We start from the raw sequence: 7,456 nt of genomic DNA, 5'->3' as shown, positions 1-7,456 counted from the left end.
ATATATAGAGAGAGAGAGAGAGAGAGAGAGAGAGAGAGAGGAGAGAGAGAGTTTAATTAACACAGGAAAGGAACAAGTAAGAACGATAAAACACAATTTAAAAAAAGATCAAATCTCCATATAAGCATAGATGAGGGAGAACCCAACATCAATGGCACAGACCAGATCTTCAAAAAGACAATAAAAGAAAACTTCCCCAAATTACAGATAAGACATACACTTACAGATACAAAAAGCACACACTATACACCAAATAGACAATACCAGAAAATAAACTCCACATAGCATATGGTAACTAAAATACTAAATATATAGAACAAAGAAAAAGTTTTGAAAGTTGCAAAAGAAAATACGAGTCAAATATAATGGAAAATCCGCTACAATAATCACTGATTTCCCAATTTCAAACTTTGATAGTCAGAAGAGTATGAAGTCAAGTTCTAAAAGACCATGACTGCCAACCTTGACTACCCAGCAAAACTATCTGACATAGTTAAAGGAGAAAGAAAAAGCTTCCATAATCCAAAGAGGCTAAAAGAATTCATATCCAGCAGTCCAACCCTAAAGAGAATATAGGAAGTAATACTTTGGATGGAAGAGAGGAATAAGCAGAGGCAAAAGACTATATATAAAAATATATATGAAAAACACAAATGAAACTATAATTACCAAAACACAAAGTATGACTGAGAACACAAAAACCAATAGCAAAATGATGATAATCAATACACCTTTCCATAACTAAATCATCCAATCAAAAGACATAGGCTGGCTGGATGAAGTGAGAAACAAAATCCATCTATTTATTCTCTACAAGAAACTCAGATTTAAAGTTAGTAACCATCTTAAAATGAAAGTATAGAAAAAGTACTCCAATCAAATAAGAACAGGAAGCAGGTAGGAACTACTATCCTACTATCTGACAAAATAAGACTTCAACCTAAAACTAATCAGAAACAATGAAGGACATTTTATTCTAATTAAAGGAACAATTAAACAAGAAGACATTACAATACTAAACATATATACACCAAATTCTCGTGCACCCAATTTTATAAAAATCTTACTACTGCAATTAAAGACACAGATGAACATCTACCTTTAATAGTAGGTGGCTTCAATACCCCATTTTCTCCAATAGATAGGTCATTTGAACAAAAAATACACAGAGAAACCTCAGATATACATCAAGTGGACCTAATGTATATCTATAGAATATTCCACCCAAACACCAGAGAATACATATTCTACTCGAGAGCCCATGGAAGTTTCATTAAAAAAGAACACATCCTGGGACATAAAACAAATCTTAAGAAACTTTTAAAAAAGAACAGAAATAATTATATGCATCAAATCTGGCCATTAGGCAAATAAAACTGAACATAGCAAACAAATTTCTATTAAGTAGAAAAATTCATGGAGATTAAACAATCAATGAATGATGAATGGGACAAAGATGAAATTAAGAAAGAAAAGAAAAAGTATTGGAATGAAGTGAAAATTATAAAACAGCAAAACCCAACCTCTGAGCCACATTAAAAGCAGTTGTACCAGAGAAATTTATATCTTTAAGTGGCTACAATTAAATAATAATAATAATAATAACACAAATAATTGGTTAAATGATGCAACTCACAAATTTGGAAAAACTAAACCCCAATCAAGTAGATGGCAAGTAATAACAGAAATAAGAACAGAGATTAATGAAACAGAAACAAAGAAAAAAAGCACAGAATCAATAGATCTAAAAACAGGTTCACTGAGAAGATAAACAGTATTAACAGACCCCTTCACCCAATTAACCAAAAGAAAGAGGACACAAAGTAACAGAACCAAAAATTCATAGGGAAACATTAAAGCAGATGCCAAAGAAATTTAGAATATTCTAAGAGAATACTTTTAAAAAAAATACATACACCATTAAACAGTAATAGAAAAACAGGAAGCCTTCTGACAAAAAGCAAAAACAAAAAACAAAAAACAAACAAACAAAAAAAAAAAAAACCCTGAGGCTTAGACAGATTCAAAACATGATTCTACCAGATTTTCAAGGAAAATCTACAGCCAAACAGAAGGAGCACTTTGAAAGTGATGAAGCCAGTAGACATTATAACAAAAGAAGTCAAACTATTCTTATTTGCAGATGATATGGTATTATACATAAGACATCCTTAGAAATGTTTAACAATTTCAGCAAAGTTGCAGATACAAAAATCAACTTACAAAAGTCCAGAGACCTTTCTATATACCAATAGTAAACATGATGAGAAAGACAGACACATTCCTATTCACAGTAACCTCAAAGACAAGAAAATATCTAGGAATAAATCTAGCCAAGAAGGTGAAAAACTCTACAACTAAAACTTCAAATCTCTAAAGAAAAAAATTAATCAGGTCACTACAAAACACAGTATACTCACTGGTAAAAATTAATATTTTGAAAATTACCATTCTACCAAAAGACATTTACAAATTCAAATCAATCCAAATGAAAATCCCTATCTCATTGTTATAGAAATAGGAAAAAAAAAAAAAAGCCTAAAATACATATGAAATCAGAAAAGACCCCAGGTAGTCAAATCAATCCTGAGCAAAATGAACTCTGCCTTTCCAGATTTGAAGATGTATTACAGAGCCATAGTAATAAAAGCATTATAGTTAACTAGCACAAAAACAAACCGATGGAACAAAATAGAGGATCTAAACCTGGCTACACATAACTACAGTCATCTAATAGTTGACAAAAATTCCAAAAACAAACAATGGAGAAAAGACAGCATCTTCAACAAGCACTTGGAAAATCAGATATGCATATGTAGAAGGATGAAATTAGACCCATACCTATCACCTTGCACTAAAACTAACTCTAAATGGATTAAAGACCTAAATGTAAAGCCTGAAACACTAACTGCTAGAAGAAAATATAGACAGCACGCTCTACATGTGTAGGGAAGGGATCAGCTGATGGTGTGTTGCTCAGCCCAACTCTTGTATCTAGGGCTCAAGGAACATTTCAGAAAAGGAGACAGAAATACTGCAGAGCCAGAAGACCAGGAAATTTGCTGAGAAATAAGAAATAACAGGAAAGCTTCACCCATGACACCTCAACAATATGGCTGCCTAAACAAGACTTGAACAAGCACATCACCAGTAAATACATTGTTCATGGTGGTTTTTTACTACTTTTTTTTTTTTTTTTGGGGGGGGGGAGTCCCATCACCCAGTTCCCAAATAAATTCACACATGGAGGCTTATTATTACTTATGAATGGCCAGTCTTAGCTTGTTTTAGTTTCTAGCCAGCTTTACTTAATTTATCCCTCTGGGCTTTTCCAGTTCTCTTACTTCCATAAATCTTAACTCTTACTCCATGGCTTGCTGGTTGAGTAGCTGGGTGGCTAGGCCCTAATGTCCTCCCCTTCTCTGGCTCCTTCTCCATCTCCCTTTCCAGATTTCTCCCTCTATGTATTCTCTCTGCCTGCCAGCCCCACCTATCCTTTCTCCTGCCTTGCTATTGGCCAGTTCTTTATTAGACTATAGGGTGTTTTAGACAGGCACAGTAGCACAACTTCAGAGTTAAGCAAATGCAACATAAACAAAAGTATCCTACTACATACATTATCATTGAAGAGGGAAATCCCACAGAGCCTCAACCCTAAACAAGGAACAAGAAGCAACTAAGGGATATTGAGAGTGGGAGAAACAATCTTCAACCAGGAATGAGGACCCCAATTACTTTATCCAGTATCAATCAAAATCATACATACAAGTAACACTAGAGGGTGAACAGGGTGTGTGTGTGTGTGTGTGTGTGTGTGTGTAAAATAGTAACAGTTAAGAAAAAGAAGCCATGAACTTGAAAGGGGGAAAGAGGAAAGGGGAAGGCTATGAGCAAGGTTGGAAGGAGGAAAGGAAGGGGGAAGAAGGATGTAATTATATTTCAATTTCAAAATCCATAAAAAATATGTGCACCCTAAATTCTTGTTAGCAATTAGTGTTACATGTACATATAGATATACTGATGAAAATTTACACCAACAACAAGATTGCTGAGCTTTCAAACCCATTCCGAAGATGTACCTTGTGCTGCTCAGTATCATAGGCAATTGCATTTCTCTGGCACCTTTGGCCGTGGGCAAAGGTGTGGCCAATGAAGAGGCAACACTACTAGGTAACTAGAAGCCATTAGTTCTCCTCATCGTTCCCAGTTTCCTGTGGCATCCCTGGCTGGCACTGTCTCTTCCATAATTCCAGTTCCATTCAGACTATTCAGCCCTCTGACACACTAACTTCCGCCATACAACTCTACTATGATGGTTAGTTTTAAATGCCAACATACCACAGCCTAGAATCACCAAGGAAGGTAAAATGAAGACTTCTCTACATCAAGTAGACCTGTGGGCAATCCTATGGGGTATGGTCTTGTTAATAGACATAGGAAGACCCAGTCCACTGTGGGAGGTACATGCCATCCACTGCATCCTGAGTAAAGAAATGTAGCTGAGTATCAACATAAGAAAGCAGGCAGAGTAAATGCATTCAGTGCTCTCTGCCCTTGAATGTGGGTGTGACGGAACTACTACTTGACTTCCTGGACAAATTTAAGCCAAATAAAGCTGATGTTTTCTCACAGTAGCAGAAATGAAACTAGAACACCCAACATACTTTGTTTCCTTGCAGAGCCATGGCGTCTGTATTTGGATAATACTGCCATTCTCATCTCCACTCCAGACCTGGTGGGAGTGTGGGCACTTCTTTCTATAGCAAGTATCTCAGCTGTTTGGTTACTGACCAATTCCATTACCAGTGAAATTAGTCCTTGGATTAAGTTTCCTCTGATGAATAATCTCCTAAGGTTACTATTTTCTTGGGGAAAAAAAAAAAAATGAATTCTCAACTGGGCATGGTGCCCTGAGCCTGTAATCTCAGCATTTGGAAGGTTGAGAAGGGAAGAGTGCCGCAAGTGTGAGGCCAGCCTGGGTTACATAGTGAGTACCAGGCAAACGAAAGCTGCAGAGCAAAATCCTTTCTCTGGAAAACAAATCAACAAACAGAAAGAATGTACTGAATATATTTCAGCATAGTAAAGTATTAAAAACTTTCAAGTGAAGACAGCTTATTATACAACAACATTATTCTGAACACAGATACAGAGAAAATCAGCCCTTTAAATTCTTAAAAGTAAAAATAAAGAATCTAACATTTTATTCATAGCAAAGTATTTCTCACTAGGATGAAGTCTTTACTCAGCTGCAATATTTGCCTGAATTAAATCAATCACATACAATAAAAATGTCACTTTTTTGAGACTTAGTTAGTAGAGGGGAAAATTGGAAAGATTATGGGATTTGGAGTCACTGCAGGCCAAGACATCTGTTCAGAGGGAAAAAATGTTAAGGACCTCCTGTCACTGACTTATCATTCAAATCCATAAAACTCAGGACTTTTTTTAAACTCAGAACTTTTAAAAGATAAATTGAACTAGACTATTCAGTTAAAACTATATGTTTATCCAAACATACTTCAACACATTTGCTTAAGATTGTAAAATAGCAAAGTAAAAAAGAATCACCTTAAACATATGGAATATAAGCATAATCTGTAAGTAGTTCAATGCTAACAACAGATTATCACATAAAAGACTTCTCCATTCTTTTTTTAGTAATTATTACAAAAAGTCCTAGTAGAACAAGAGTGATAAAAATAATTCACTCTCCACATTTAATCCCAGCACTTGGGAGGCAGAGGCAGGCTAATTTCTGAGGACAGCCAGAGCTACACCGAGAAACCCTGTCTCAAAAAACAAAGAAACAAACAAAAAAGCCCACTCTCTGTCCATATTGTATTTAGGAAACAGGGCAGTTCCACAACAGAAAGAATGTGTATTATTTTTCTTCTGAGTAAACAGCATTTCTTAATCTCTGAATGCATGGTCTTGATATCTACAAAGCAATATTTTTAAATCCCATAAATGTCCAAATTAAGATCAAAAATCAATTTAAGATTACAGACACTGAAAGAATGAGAAATGTAAAAAAACAAAGATATAACAGTATTAATAAGGGTCTGCTGGATATAAAATCTAGACATTTATATAAACCACTTATCTCATTTAAAACTTTATGAGATAACTTTATAGAAAGGTTACACATATTTTCCAAGCTACCTCACTGCCAAACAACAGAAGCAGAATTTCACTTCAGTAGTGTATGGGTCTAGATTATAATCCTATTAACAATTCTTCTTTCTTTTCTCTAGAATAAGGTGCCTTGTAGAAGTAAAAATAAAATAAAACTTTTTTTTTTACAAAAACAACTTGATTCCTAGTTAATCTTGCATGAATCTTTAATAGCAAGCTTTCAAATAATATCACAAAAATAATTTTAGTTTAAATCACAGCTTTAATGAGTCTATATTCAGGTTCTAGAAGTAAAGAGACTATAAGGATCTATCACATGAAGTTCCTAAGTGACTCCCAATTAATATATACTTCTTACTGACAAAGACTCAAAAAATGAGATCAACATCTCCAAGCCATCATCCTACCTACTTCTCTTGTGGGTTATTCACTATATGCTCACAGACTAGACTTGCTGGCTCTTCCTACTCAACCGTTCTAACTAGTTGGCTAGTAGTATATGGAAACAGGGTGAAATACTAAGTAATTGTCTACAATCCTTGTCAAAATTTTGATATCTTCTCTCTAGTAGATACATGGGCAGCAATATTTGACATACCACTCCTTTTCAAACAAAAACAAAAAGTAGTCCCACTTTAAGGAATAAATGGTATTTTACAACCATGTGCATATTACATGACTAAAACAAAAATTTCACAATAACCACATTTATATTTACTGTACCTAACATTTTACATTTTCTAATTTTTTAAAGAATTAAAATAGCAGCCCACTAAGCTGATCACACAATCATTAGCCTATAGTTAGAAGAAGGTTGCTCTAGTTCTAACCCTATTAAGGAAATGCTGACGTAATGAGTGCTTTACCTTCTTCCTCTGCATAGAGGAAATAAAAGACAAAGAGGGAAAGATAGGAAAAACTCTTCTCTAGCACATCCGAAGAGTTAGTTTATCAGCCCTTCCAACACAAAAGATCTATAGCTAATCACTTTTAACCATTTTAATTGTAGGCAACTCAGTACGTTCATAACGTCTGACCAATTTCGCCACCATTTTCGGACTTTCATCTCAAACAAACTGTAACGATCAAATATCTGCCAATGTCTACTTTAGGCAACTCTTCACTGATATTTATAAGGCTATTCTAAATTCATATACAAATAAAGTGAAAACAGAATAAAAGACTCATATAGATACATGATCAAGACTCAACCAATTGTGAAATTCTACAATGTCTAATCACAAAACCTCCTGTTATTTCACCCATAAAGACTTAAACATGAAAACTACAGATTCTTTCCATCTAATCACAAAGGTGT

The sequence above is a fragment of the Onychomys torridus genome, chromosome 18, assembly GCF_903995425.1.
Source record: "Onychomys torridus chromosome 18, mOncTor1.1, whole genome shotgun sequence".
Lineage (NCBI taxonomy): Eukaryota > Metazoa > Chordata > Mammalia > Rodentia > Cricetidae > Onychomys > Onychomys torridus.
Note: the sequence above shows the minus strand (reverse complement) of the source record.